General features: G+C 40.6%; 1 protein-coding gene and 1 long non-coding RNA gene across 5 annotated transcripts in view; one reads left to right on the top strand and one right to left on the bottom strand.

Moving 5' to 3' along the window:
• LOC144013481 (uncharacterized) overlaps window positions 1-13,228 on the top strand; it is a 104,371-nt gene that overhangs the window by 87,846 nt on the left and 3,297 nt on the right. For 2 of the 3 annotated variants that reach the window (XR_013282256.1, XR_013282258.1), the window contains 3 exons: window positions 3,292-3,374; window positions 9,759-9,907; window positions 9,991-10,102. This is a non-coding gene — a long non-coding RNA (uncharacterized LOC144013481). The remainder of the gene's footprint in view (window positions 1-3,291; window positions 3,375-9,758; window positions 9,908-9,990; window positions 10,103-13,228) is intronic. The other variant, XR_013282257.1, reaches the window with a different exon arrangement.
• Window positions 1-13,228, bottom strand: part of LOC144013480 (E3 ubiquitin-protein ligase Midline-1-like) — a 35,788-nt gene that overhangs the window by 20,900 nt on the left and 1,660 nt on the right. Inside the window, exon 1 of one of the 2 annotated variants that reach the window (XM_077512425.1) lies at window positions 6,034-6,306. The exons of the other annotated variant lie outside the window; for it this stretch is intronic. The gene's annotated coding sequence lies outside the window, so the exon portion shown is untranslated. Of the gene's footprint in view, window positions 1-6,033; window positions 6,307-13,228 lie in introns of those variants that run through there. 2 annotated transcript variants of the gene reach the window in all.

Below are 13,228 nucleotides of genomic sequence, written 5' to 3'. Positions count from 1 at the left end.
CGGTGTTTACTGGAGGCAAAAACAACTTGCCGCTAGAGGCAACGGAATTGCAGCTAGAAGTAAACAATGCTGGTTGGCTGTAGAAAATGTCGTCTTGTTGTGTTTTTGGTTGCCAGAACCGTAAAAGCACCAACAAAATCTTGAAATTCTATCGCATCCCATCCTCTGTCAGTCAGAACAATCGCAGACGGATGTGGTTAAACGCGATTAGGCGAAAGGACTGGATTGTCTGAGGCTATCATCAACAATGCTCGTGTTTGTAGTACACACTTCATATCAGGTAAGATTAAACTATCAGATTCAGCCTGGACAATGATATGGGCTAGACTTAGTTGTGATTGAAATTACTTAAGTTGGTCATTATTTGTGGGATTCTTTTTACATGCACGGACTTAGAAAAAGTCCGTGTTTACATGCTACATGCGCGAATGCTAACCGCTAGCTAACCAAACGTTAGCTGTATGTTTCAGTTTTGTCGAGGCGAAAGCCCCACAATGGTTGTCGATAACTTGTAAAATTTTTATAGGAGAGGTACATGCCTCGTATAGCCGCGTCTTCTGTCCCTGTCGTTGACTTGGCAGCACTTGCGACCGCACGACACAAAAGTCCTCGCCCAAGTTGTTATATTCTAAATTCTGAACATGTCCATTTAAGACGTAGTTGTAGACATGTAATGATTCATAGGCCTTCAGTTTATCTTTAATATAAACGCTAAGTTTTTCTATAAGGTCGATTTAAATGTCCGTTCATTGCACGGTGGGCAGTCCCATTAAATCGTCTATCCAGTGCGTGAGTGCGTAGGGGTCAGTAAATATCGTCCCATCAGTCAGAGTTAACTTTTTAAAGTAACATTCACGGTCGTGGGGAGTCAATTTACTCACACATTAACTCAAATGGCCGTTTTCCGCAACCATTCCGACGTGAACATTCTATGAAAATATGCTGACCGGTGTTAGAACCACACGCCACTGAGGTGTTTTTGCCTCCAGCTAAGCCCCGCCCTTTAAATTGCGTCACATTGTTTACAAACTCTGAAGGGGTCTATTAGATAATGTGACAAAAATGTTTGGTCTTATGCATGAATGACACAAAAGTGAGTGATCAGCTATTCCATTATATCTTGCAGCCTACACCACCGCCACTCAACCACTAGAAGGATTTATGAATGAGTCTATTTTTGTCGTGTCTCAGTCAAAAAAAGCGGTGGATCATTCACGAATAACACAGCTATAGGTCTTTTTTAGACCAAGCCACAGGCACATTACAGACTTCCTATTTTGCTGCACACTTCCATGCTCATAAAAGTGAGGAAGCATGTGATAAATTTTGCAGTGCAGACACGCTGCCTAATCTGGGCCAAAGTGCCAAGGTTCATATCTAAGTGATGTCAAATATATTAACCTACTTCCTTTCCTCCTTCCCTCTCCCCTCCCTCTCCGTAAAACAGAGCAAGCCACATCCACACACGCACACACACGCACGTCGCCTTTGTGTAATTCCAGAAACCAAATTGATCCATAATCCGTTCCCACCCACGCTGGACTGTGACCAATCACAGCCTTTCATGGCCACAGGATTTGCCAGTACACAAGTCCAGAATATGGGGATGGCGTGGGTGTTTGTGCGTGCGTGTTGCTTAAATGATCCAAATGAGATGTGACAATGTTTGCAGAATTAGATGTGACGTTAAGAAGGAAATAAGGGAAGGGAATGTGAACACGGTTGGTGTTGATGATGTTGTTGGGAGACAGAGAGAGATGCTGATGCTGAGGTGCAGTGCCTCTCAAGTCATCCACATCCAGCATTCGACCTCAACCACATAAAGGTTGACTGGGTGTGGCAAACACATCACGGCGACTTCAACTGAGATATCTGCACAAACAATAAAACTACAATACGAGAGCTGGATGAGAAATTCTGCTCGCAAGAGTTGAACGTTGAATAATGAGACACGATCCTATGTCACAATGGTGCAGAATTCAAATTTGCTAAGTTTTGAATGCCTTTTAACAACAATGGTATGTTCAGCTTGTCTTCTAGTTAGTAGGGATGTAACGATATCCAAACATCACGATACGATATTATCACAATATGAAGGTCACGATATGTTGGAGGTATTTAAAAAAGATCACAATCTTGTAAAAAAAAAAAAAGAGAGAGCTCATATTTAAAAAAAAAAGCACAATATTGTGCTTTTGTACATAACAGCAATGCATATAAACCACCTTACAATCTCTAATAATATTGAGGCACTTACTTGCTAATGCAAGCACACATTGATCGCTTCACAAGCAAATTCGGTTCCCCTTCACCTGACAATTAGCATCGATTTTAAACATAGAAGGCCAAAACATCTCCAATGAAACTTAAATAAACTAGCCACCAGAGGGTGCTAGAACTGCACAAATGGAAATCAACCTGACTTTTTTAACAGATGTGTTCCTTTTAAATATTGTAAACATGACAACGACGATATTGTGGCAGTTTTAATATCGCAATATCACGATATTGCTCTTATCGTACATCCCTACTAGTTAGTAGTCACAGTTTATCTTTTTAAAATCAATAAAAGCTTACGTTTACACACACGTCGAAGGAGCTCAGGATATGTATGACTGTGCCTTGATCAAATCCTAAAATTGCTGTACACCACCTACTCCACAACTTAGACCTTCTTTTAGCTAGTCTAAAATCTAGTCTACTTTTGGTCTACAAATCGCCAGATACGCAGGGTGTGCAATATAATATGCGTGAACTCACAGTGAGACGCAACATGGTCAGCCAAATTCATAAATATGGTAAACTAGACTAGAATTGCCACAAAAATGAAGACGCACCAGTTTTTACACCGAGTCCTAAGTATTTTTAAAGGACATCTTGATCAGTTATCATCACCACGACTGTACAAGCTGCCAAACGTGAGCATGGTCGGGGTCTCAAATTTTTTAGGATTGTAGTGTTCCCTCGTTTATCGCGGGGGTTACATTCAAACATTACCTGCAATGAGTAAAATTTATTGTTGTATTAAAATGAATAAGAAGTCATGGAAGTTTGGTTTCACAACAAAAAGGGAGGATCCAAAAGGCTTATGAATCTACCAGGATTGTACCTTTTGGCCACAATGCAACACTGGATTCTAGTTAAGGTAAGGCATTTCAAGACTCAACTATAAGAAGAAGAAACGTTATTGCCGCCATTGCTGCCACATTGTCATCCTTAACCGCTGCTGTAGTGAAGAACATGCATGGTGCTTCGCTCATATTTGCACTCAGCTTTTTACTTTAATTGCAGGCACTGGCTCCTGAATAACCGAACAGGACATCTGAACAACATTCTGAATTTCTGAATGGTCTGTGTGAAGCACCTGCGCTGAGGTAATGATTTTTATTAGGGGTGTGAATTGCCTAGTACCTGACGATTCGATTTGTTTCACGATTCATAGGACACGATTCGATTCGATACCGATTAATCCCTATACGAATTCATGATTTGATTGTTGCGATTTTTTTTGTATTCAAATTTAGAAAATACTAATCAGTAAACTTGTACAGTGTTAGATTTGGAGGAAAATGTATTATTTATTTATCTGAAAGTACAGTTGTATACAGGTTGTAATCTGTTTCATGTTTTGAACAGAATTTAAATAAAATATTAAGACTAAATGTTCCATTAATATAACGTTCTTTCATGCTTAAGGTGTGAACCATAAGACATTTTGGTGAATATTTTTCCATCAAAAATGGATGTTTAAAAATCGATTCGGCCGCCTATTGAATCGATTCGAGAATTGCGCAATGTAATATCGCGATATATTGCCGAATCGATTTTTTTTTTTAACACCCCTAATTTTTATGATCTCAGACTGTGGAATTGCACCCATAAAAAAAATAAAAATAAATAAAAAAAATAAAAATAAAAAAACATTTTTTGATGGGTCCAACCTAAATGGAAGGAAAATAGCAAGAAAAATAGTCCGGTAAACCAGGGATTCATATCATTATGGTCACAGATAAAAATCAACGAAGCTGTGAAAAGTGAACCAGGATATAGCGAGGGAACACTGTATACTGTTTCTCTTACATATGACATTACTGTAAACAACAGCACAAGGAAATCCACTATTTTTCAAAATAAAGTATCACTTCAAAAATGCAAACAAGCCATAAGAAAGCAATTGTGCAGCCGTCACAATACTATCTTGAGCTATATTTATCTTCAATGTTTTACACACCAGCTTCAGGGCCAGTCTGACAGCTGGGATGCTTTTCCCCCCAGAACTGGCGCTCTTGACAATGGCACAGAAACATGTCATGCGTGGGAAACAGGAAACAGCAACAACAACATGGGCGCTATATTGGTCACAGACAAATGTCGCACAAAACGCTAAAGCACTCCCTGTATAAGCCACGTTACATCTCACATCATCTCATGGCCCATATCGCGCCGTTGATGTCCTTGTTACCTCCATGACCTGACCGGGGGGGGTCAGCCCAGCTGTCACACACATGCCTCAGTACACACGAAACACGTGCAAACACGCAGGAGTTGCTTGCTATGCTTCTCTCCACCTTCGCTTCTGTTAGCTAAATCCAGAGACACGGTTTGAATGTAATGAAAGATAAGATGTTTAATCAGTATTTTCAGACTTCCTTTTAAGCATCCATCAAGGCACTGTCTCCTATCATTAGGCGTGGCCTAACATCAAGAAAATTGCAGTAGATACTTAAAAATGGGTCACACACACACACGCCCAAGCTCTCTGTCGGAAATGATGCATCGGACTCAAAATAAATAAAGTTCTATTTCCTGCCGCTGCTGTTGTGAGATTAACAAATCCAAAAGTGCCTCTTAGTCCAGGACACAGATGGCCCGGCAGCGCTCATTGGTTGGGACCCGAAGATCTGCAGCTCTGTCATTATCATTCCAGTACTGCTGGCACACAAAACACTCCTCCTACCCTTCATTCCCGTTGTGCATGAGCCAAAATTCGACATTGCATGGACAAACGTATTGCGAAACATCTATTGTTGAATTATTTTATCGCCCAGGGTTTAAGATGGATTCATCTGCCCCCTAAAAACCGGAATTATTCTTCAGTAAAACCAACTTTGTGGCAACAGTTTGGGGAAGGCCCTTTTCTGTTCTTGCATGACATAAAGTTAGCTCTGCTGATGTCGTGTGAAGGAACTTGAGAGCTGAACTCAACCTCGTGAAACACCTTTAGGATGAACCTGAACATAGACTGTGAGTCAACATCTGTGACCTCTAACCCCACAAATGCTCGTCTGGATGAATGGAGAAAACTTCCCCCAGACACATTTAACTCATTTGCTCCCAAAGACGTATATAAATACGTTCTATTTTAAATGTTTTGGTCCCAACACGTCGTTATACATTTTTTATGCTTTTTTGTTTGTTTGTTTTTTTTTTTTTTTATGATAGAGCTCAGAGAAGGCTTTGAAGCAGCCTCTGAACTGCAGAGAACAGTTGAAGCAATATTAATTATTACAAAAAAAGGCCAGCAGGTGGCAGCAGAATATAAGAGAGCTACTGTTGCAACAAGCTCTTTTTGACAGTGTTTTCACCAGGAATGTGACTTAATGATGAAACTTAGCTACATTCTAATGCTAACTGATACAAAAACATAAACAGATAGAAACATACTTTTTTTTTTTTTTCCTGATGAAAGAAGAGACTCCAATCTTTCATCTTGCAAAATCTGTAAAAATCCAGGAAACTAGCTGGAAGCGAATGGGACTGCTTCAGTCAAAATGACTGGGAGTGAATGAGTTAATCGTCTTTCCAAAAGAGTTACATTTGTTCGAGCTACAAATGGGGGAGATTAATCATATTTTGGTCTGTTTCCTCCTTTGTGTCAGTTGTAGTAGTTGTTACAATAGTTTTGTCGATATAGTCAGGATTCCCCTGGGGACATACTGTCTGGATTAAACTAAAATGAGAAGCAACTCCTGGCAAGACAGCAAAACATTAGACAGAAAGGAAGAAAATCACAATGCCCCATCCTCCTCTTACCTTCCACATGGTTAAAATCCCATCGTCCACAAGCAAAATTAAAAAAAAAAAAAAAGAGACGACAAAACAACTTAAGGTAGGTTATCTCTGTCTCTCTCTCTCTGCTCTGGCGGACGCAAAAGCAGCGGACGGGGCAAAAAGCAGTCGCCGGTAGCCAAAACAAGAGTCGGCGAGAATGTGGCCACGGCTCCGTGGTCGTGTCATCACTTCTCATGACATGCTTCCTACCCTGCCTGTGCACGCCAGTGCATTCTGACACTGGAGAGAGAGAGAGAGGGAGGGGGAGCGAGAGACACATACACAAAGTGCAACGCCTCCATCCCTCCCACCCTGATTTTCTTTTCAAATCTGCCAGTGGGCTTCCCTGCCTCTATATAGGCCAACCACTTGACCACTCAGGGCGGAGTTCGAGGCAGCTGTACGAGTTTCTGTCAGATGTGTCATATTGCGCATTACTCCTGCAACCTCACATGTGCATGTGCGTCCAAGCAGTTAAAGTACAACGCCGCAGAGTTTGACACATCCTAATAAATTGTTCGCCCTTTTGTAACATAACATTTCCCTTAAGTTATATTAGAATTGCAGCTGGTATATGAGATGAAAAAAAAAAAAGAGGCCTTTTTCACACGTCCCTAAAGGAAAGAAGCTTAGATTAATCTTCAAGTTGCAAGTCAGCCCTTTAATCGCCCACACAAATACCAGCATAATTGCAAACACCATCCTTAATGTTTAGCATTCACTGGACTCGTACAACCAACGAGGTTGGGCTTAGTTGAAGAAAATCTGCAGAGTATAAAGTCGATCCTAAACTTTGAGAAGGTCTGATTAGTTCCAGACAAAATGCACCACAGGAATGCCACCACTGCCAGACTCATTTTTGTACACAGTAATGTGATTTTAGGACTCCTGTAAGTGTGAATTAAAGAATTGCCTCTGTGGTTTCACACTCCAAGTCTCTGTGTGTGTAGTATGGTCATGTGTGCTCTTGCATGATGCCATGACATGTTCTTCTGAGGGTTTCTGGAGCATTGCCAGCTGGGTGTTGCTGCTTAATAATAAAACACAAAAAACAGTTGGGAACATCTACCAAGACTACCAAGAAAAAAACAATTTGAATCAGCACATTATAGTACAATTAACACCGTCAGCTCATCCATGAAGTTTCTAGATTATCTTGTTCATGGTGACTGATGGGCTGGTGCCTATTCCAGGTGATTTACGGCGAGAGTACGTGTACATCAGATGCATCATATGCGAATCACAACCCAAGTGCCTCCGCTTTATTCCGATCCACATTAATCATTCAAACCCAAAAATGTGCAAATGTGTGTTTTTCAATACTTTGTCCTTCACTCCCCAAAACGGGTTTACATGTTTTTATTTTTCATTTATTTTATTTTATTTTTAGCTGTAAGAGTATATAGAAGGATTTGATGCAGCTTCTGACATGAAGAGGTGGCTTAAAGCAATGGTAGTAATTAAAAAAAAAAAAAAAAAAAAAAACGGCCAGCAGGTGGCAGCAGAATTAAGAGATCAGCCAGGGCCATGTTGCAACAAGTTTTTTTTGTTTTTTTTTTGTTTTTTGTCAGTGTGTTCACCAGGAATGTGAATAATGATGAAACAGCTATATTCAAATGCTAATTGCTATAAATGAGTGAAAATGGCTGGGAGTGAATGAGTTAATATTAAAATGAGCCACGACACAAAGTGTTGGTGACACAGCCTTACTCACAAAAAATAAAAAATAAAATAGTGAATTAAACGTAACCAGGAAATAGAATATTGTGCTCCAGTTCAAAGTCTTTCTGTGTGCTTTTGCGTAAAGGCTAAATTCAAAGTCAAGTTAGCCGCCACAATGATGACATTTTCATCAGTTACCTTGATTGGTCAAAACAAACGTGCAAAGATGCCACATTGTCTAATCAACTAGTGGAAAAGTGGCTTTCGTTTCTCACTGTTATCTCCATGCCTGGTTCAAAGAAACCAGTGCTGAGTTCTTCCGAATTTGGGAAAATGGGCCTCCAATGTCAATTGCATGAGGTCTCCAGGAATGAGTGGAATGTGGTGGAGTCTTGCTGGGTGAAACCAGTAACAGGGGTGAACCAAAATGGGGTTATGACCTCAGAGCTCAGATTGACAGCTTTGCATACCTCTCTTTGTACACAAGTGACACTTATGGGTTAGGATAACCTTAACCAAACCCGAAGAAAACTATGTCGGGCAGACACTGCAACATGTAAGGCAAAACAAATGTGAGGCAACTTGGCAACTGCCAGTGCACCCTTGAGCACGGCGTCAAACCACCACAAAACTCAAGTCATCATTCGCATGGCCCGCCACTCTGACTCACTCCCTTCTTGCACTCTTGCATGTGTCTGGTCTGCTTCTCTGTCTGGTGTGTGCGCAGCAAAAAGACAGTGGGGCGTAAATGTTATTCTAATTAGCATAATACCGTATTTTCCGCACTATAAGGCGCACCTAAAAGCCTTCAGTTTTTTCAAAAGCTGACCATGCGCCTTATAATCCAGTGCGCCTTATATATGGATCAATATTGAGCCGCAACAGGTCTCGCTGTCAAGACGCTATCGGTGACCCTGCACGATCGGTGACGCGCATGCGCAGAAGATCCCGTCATCTTGGATCGCGAGCTAATACTAATACTTTACCTCAGAGAAAATAAAACAGCTGTTTATTCATTTTGGGAGTGAATGGAGTTGTCAGAAAGCTGCTTTGTAATCTATTAATAAAGTTTGACTGACCTATATGACTGTTTTGTTGACATTCCCTTTAGCGCAGCACCATCTAATGGATGCATAACGTAACTCCAGCCTCTACTGTAGCGCCTTATTTATGGAAAAGGTTTTAAAATATGTCATTCATTGAAGGTGCGCCTTATAGTGCGGAAAATACGGTAAGTGGGGGGGGGGAAAGTAAAAAAAAATGTTCATTACAAAAGTATGCATTGTACTGTATGTTTCCAATGCAAAACTTTCCACAGGTGCAGTGAATATGGCATTGCAAGCAAAGAAGGAAGAGCAGACTGATGGATGGATGGATGGATGGATGGATGGATGGATGGATGGATGGATGGATGGAAGGAATGTTGAGATGTCTGTCATGTGATCTTGTGATGCTGCTTGTGTGACACTTGTTGCTTGCAGATTGCTCTGTGTGAGCTCCACAAAATAACTGTCAAAGTTGAGATAAGTGACCCAGCTTTGAAAAGTGTTTTTTTTTCCCCCTGGCGTGCAAAGTGGGAACATGAATAAATCATAGGAGAACGTCAGGCTCTTCGACTGCTCTCGCTTGAGCAGGGCAGTGAAGGTATTGCAATGCGATGGATGGTAATGTGCCAGCGCCCACCTGGCAGTTTCAGGGCAAAAAAAAAAAAAAAAAGATTTATGTGCTGGCTTTTACCCGTGACAGAGAGAGTAACATAAAAAGCGAGGACTTGTTATTATAAAAGCACTGTATTCACTTTGGTCATTCGATAAATCAGAGAGGACAGTCAGCTGAAGTTGGCAACGGGAAAGCTGTGGCATTAATCAGACGATATACATATTTTATGAAGGGAGAGCAGTGTCAGGGTACAGTGACTACAGTGTAATTCAGCCATTAATTCTAAACGGAATAAACGATCGGGCCACCGGTGGACTCGCAGTTAACACATGCATGCTTGGTTAATGGAAGACTTGAAATTGTTCATTGTGCTTGATTGGCTACAGGTGTCCTGTCCAGGTCTTGTAACCTGTCCGGGTTTAGCTCACGTCTCTCCCAAAGTCTGAGATAGTGAGGACAAGCGCTACCTGAAACTGATGGATGGTCTTGACTGGTTCAACAGTTTTAATCTGAAGAAACTCTCTAGATTAAAGCGGTAATCTTAAATCAATCACTGAGAATTGTTTGCTCTATATCTGTCTGTCTATCTGATCTATCTGATCTATTTATTTATTTTAGGGAGCCCGAAACATGGCCGACGTTCGCTGATGCTAATGCTGCATTCGAGGATGGTCGGAAGTCAGAAATATCCGAGTTGAAACTTCGCAGTTCCGACCTCAAAGCATTCGAGGTGAAAGTAAACAACCAAAATGGCTGATAGTGATAAATTGTTTTTATTTTTTGGCCCTCAAAACTTAATTTGACCTCCAGAAAACTTACCTTTTTGCAATTTTGCTTCATTTATTGTTTTAGTCTTGTTTCATTAGCATATCATACAGTTAAGTAGTTTACCGTAGAATTTCATGCATGGACATAGCGGCAATACTGTCACGTACGTTGTGTTACGTGAAGTTGTGGTGAATATTTATGAATGAAGAAAGCTATCTAGTTTCATACTCGAGTAAATTGTGTTTTGCCATTCAGAGTGACGTCACATTGTAGTCCGCCGGTGAAGTCGGGGTCGTCGGTTTTTTCCGACTTCGCAAGTGGAATTTCCGAGTTCAAGGGGGTGTTCCCGACCGCACTTCCTGGTTTGAACTCGGATATTTCCGACTTCCGACCATCCTCGAATGCAGCATAAATCTTGGTTGACTGCACAACAGCGCTTAATCAAGTAATGCACGCACCAGCTTGCGTTAATGACCGCAGTAGATAATAGAACTACATTTCCCATTATTCTAAGATGCGAAAGTTAGAAGTAGTTCAAGTTCTGGTCAATGTCACGTATAAACGTGCAATGCTATGTACTATAAGTCCGCCCAGCTACCAATTAGATTCATATACATGAGCACAACTATTCTTATGTTTGTAAATACAGAAAAAATGTGCTTGCATGGCTTTTATGCGACAATTTGCAAATGTGGGGTCTTTGATGGTGTAGTGGTTCATTTGCCTGACTTCCATACAGGCGGTGTGTTCAGTTTGCGTTCACTCATGGTGTAAATTGAAGTGAAAATTGTCTGATTCTATTTGTAACTGATGGTTAGAATCTGGCTGGGTCGATGAATTGACTCGAGCAAATTCTCATGCCTTGAGCTTTAAACAACAATACTTACTTTCCCTGCAGAATCAATATTCCATTCTAATATAGCCTCTTTTCCTTGAATCCAGCACTTGGAAGTGTGGTCACGACAAAGCATTACAAACCTGCTTGTTTGTTAACCTGGGTTGCCACTTTGTGGAGCAGCTCTCCTAACTGAGCCTGTGAAATCTGCGCATCGATCCACTTGCACTCAAATGCCAAAGTTTGACTCCGAGCTTTGACTAATCACAGAGCCAATTAACAGCGGCTACCCTACGTAAGCCAAGCAGCGGGGTGAATCAATTCCCTGCTAAGCTGCTGAGGCTTTTGTTCGTAACATGGGAGCAATTATGTTGATTGATCGTCCGTTAGCACCGAGGTCTGAATTAGTGTACCGAATCAGGAAAGTGTGACCTTTGGAGAAGTGATGTGTCTGCCTTTTCTGAACAAGAAGATGGGATAGAGATAAAATTGTAAAAAGAAACTACACAACAAATATTGAACAATCATACTTGCACAAAGACGCTCACATTTTTGTTCTCTAGAAAAGCTTTCCAGAATGGACCCCGCAGGCATCACCGTTGAATCGTGCTCTCCACAGAGATTGTTGTAAATATTCGTGGTTTCTACATAAGGTTCCCAGGACATGAGTAATGCCTTGCTGTGTGGCTATATTGGCACAATTCTCAACAAATTGTCTACAGCAATAAAGGACCCGCAGACAGGGTACTTGATTAGTTCAAAGATTATCTCCGAGCTAAGTGCTTTGGTTCACTCAGCCTTTGTCGTGATGGTGATTAGTGCCATGTCTGGTCACTCGCAGACCCAATGCACTCATTCAAGTAGTTCAATGCCCACAAGGCAAATAAATGATAACGCTTCCGTTTTAATTTAACTCACCCTATCCTTCCCCTTCATTCAAACTCATTTTGTGAGGTGGCGCGTAGCCAGCGTTCTTTTCTTAAAAGACTGAAATTTGAATGCCAAGCTCTTGAATCTCCAGCCGAGCGCGGGAGTCTTTGGAGAGGACTTTGGCAAGGTTTGAAAAAGATTGGACCCACCGGCAGCCATTGCTGCCAAAGCCCCAAAGCTTTAAAAACAAAAAAAAACAAAAAAAAATACCTGCTGGGCTCCAAATATGGCAAAACCTGCACACACAAAATTGGCATTTTGCAACTCCAAAATGCATAAGCATCTTAAACAATACTTCAAGTGTGCCTCCCCTAGAAAAAGCTCATGAGGAGTATTAGATGCATTTTACGTTAAGCCACAACTTAAGTATGAGAATTGGCCTTCAGCAGTGTTGCAGCAAAAAAAATATCCTTCGTATTGACTTACATCAGGGGTGTCAAACATAGGGCCCGTGGGTCGGATCAGGCCCGCAAAGGTGTTTAATCTGGCCCGTGAGATGATTTTGTAAAGTAAAACATATTTTGTAATGTCGGACCAATTAATCAGCTGGCCACAATCAAAACATAAATTTATAATTTCACAAGCAGTCCTTAGATGAGCAATGCAACTTGTACGGGGAATCGTCATGGATGTTATTATTTTACACACAACGTAAATTACGGTTTGTTTAATTATTATTATTATTATTATTATTATTATTATTATTATTATTATTATTATAATCATACACCGACATAAACGTGTTAAATACGACACAAATTCAATTACAAGTAACACAAATAAATACAAGTATTATAACGTCATTAACTCATTTGCTCCCAAAAACGTATAAATATGTTCTATTTTAAATATTACCATGCTCCCAAAGACGTATTTATATGTTTTTTTTTTGTTTGTTTTGTTTTTAATGCTCGAGCATATAGGCTTTGATCCAGCCTCTGAACTGAAGAGAACGCTTCAAGTAATGGTAGTTATTACAAAAAAATAATAATAATAAACGGCAAAGCAGGTGGCAGCAGAGTATAAGAGATCAACCTGGGCCATGGTGCAAAAAGCTCTTTTTTTCCCCACTGTTTTAAACAGATTTGTGAATAATGATTAAACTTTGCTAGATTCTAATGCCAATTGCTGCAAAATGGAAACAGAGAGAAATATACATTTTTTTTCTGACGAAAGAAGAGACTCTAATCTTTTGTTTTGGTCGGTTCCATGTTTTGATAGCAATAGAACTCAATATTCTGTGGCCTTGCAAAATCAGTCCAAATCCAGTAAAACAGCGAAAAATGTGCTGGGAGTGAATGAGTTAACTGCCCCACGCAATGC

This window comes from Festucalex cinctus, chromosome 2 (assembly GCF_051991245.1).
Source record: "Festucalex cinctus isolate MCC-2025b chromosome 2, RoL_Fcin_1.0, whole genome shotgun sequence".
In the NCBI taxonomy this organism is placed as follows: Eukaryota; Metazoa; Chordata; class Actinopteri; order Syngnathiformes; family Syngnathidae; genus Festucalex; species Festucalex cinctus.
This window is presented reverse-complemented; position numbering and strand designations above follow the sequence as displayed.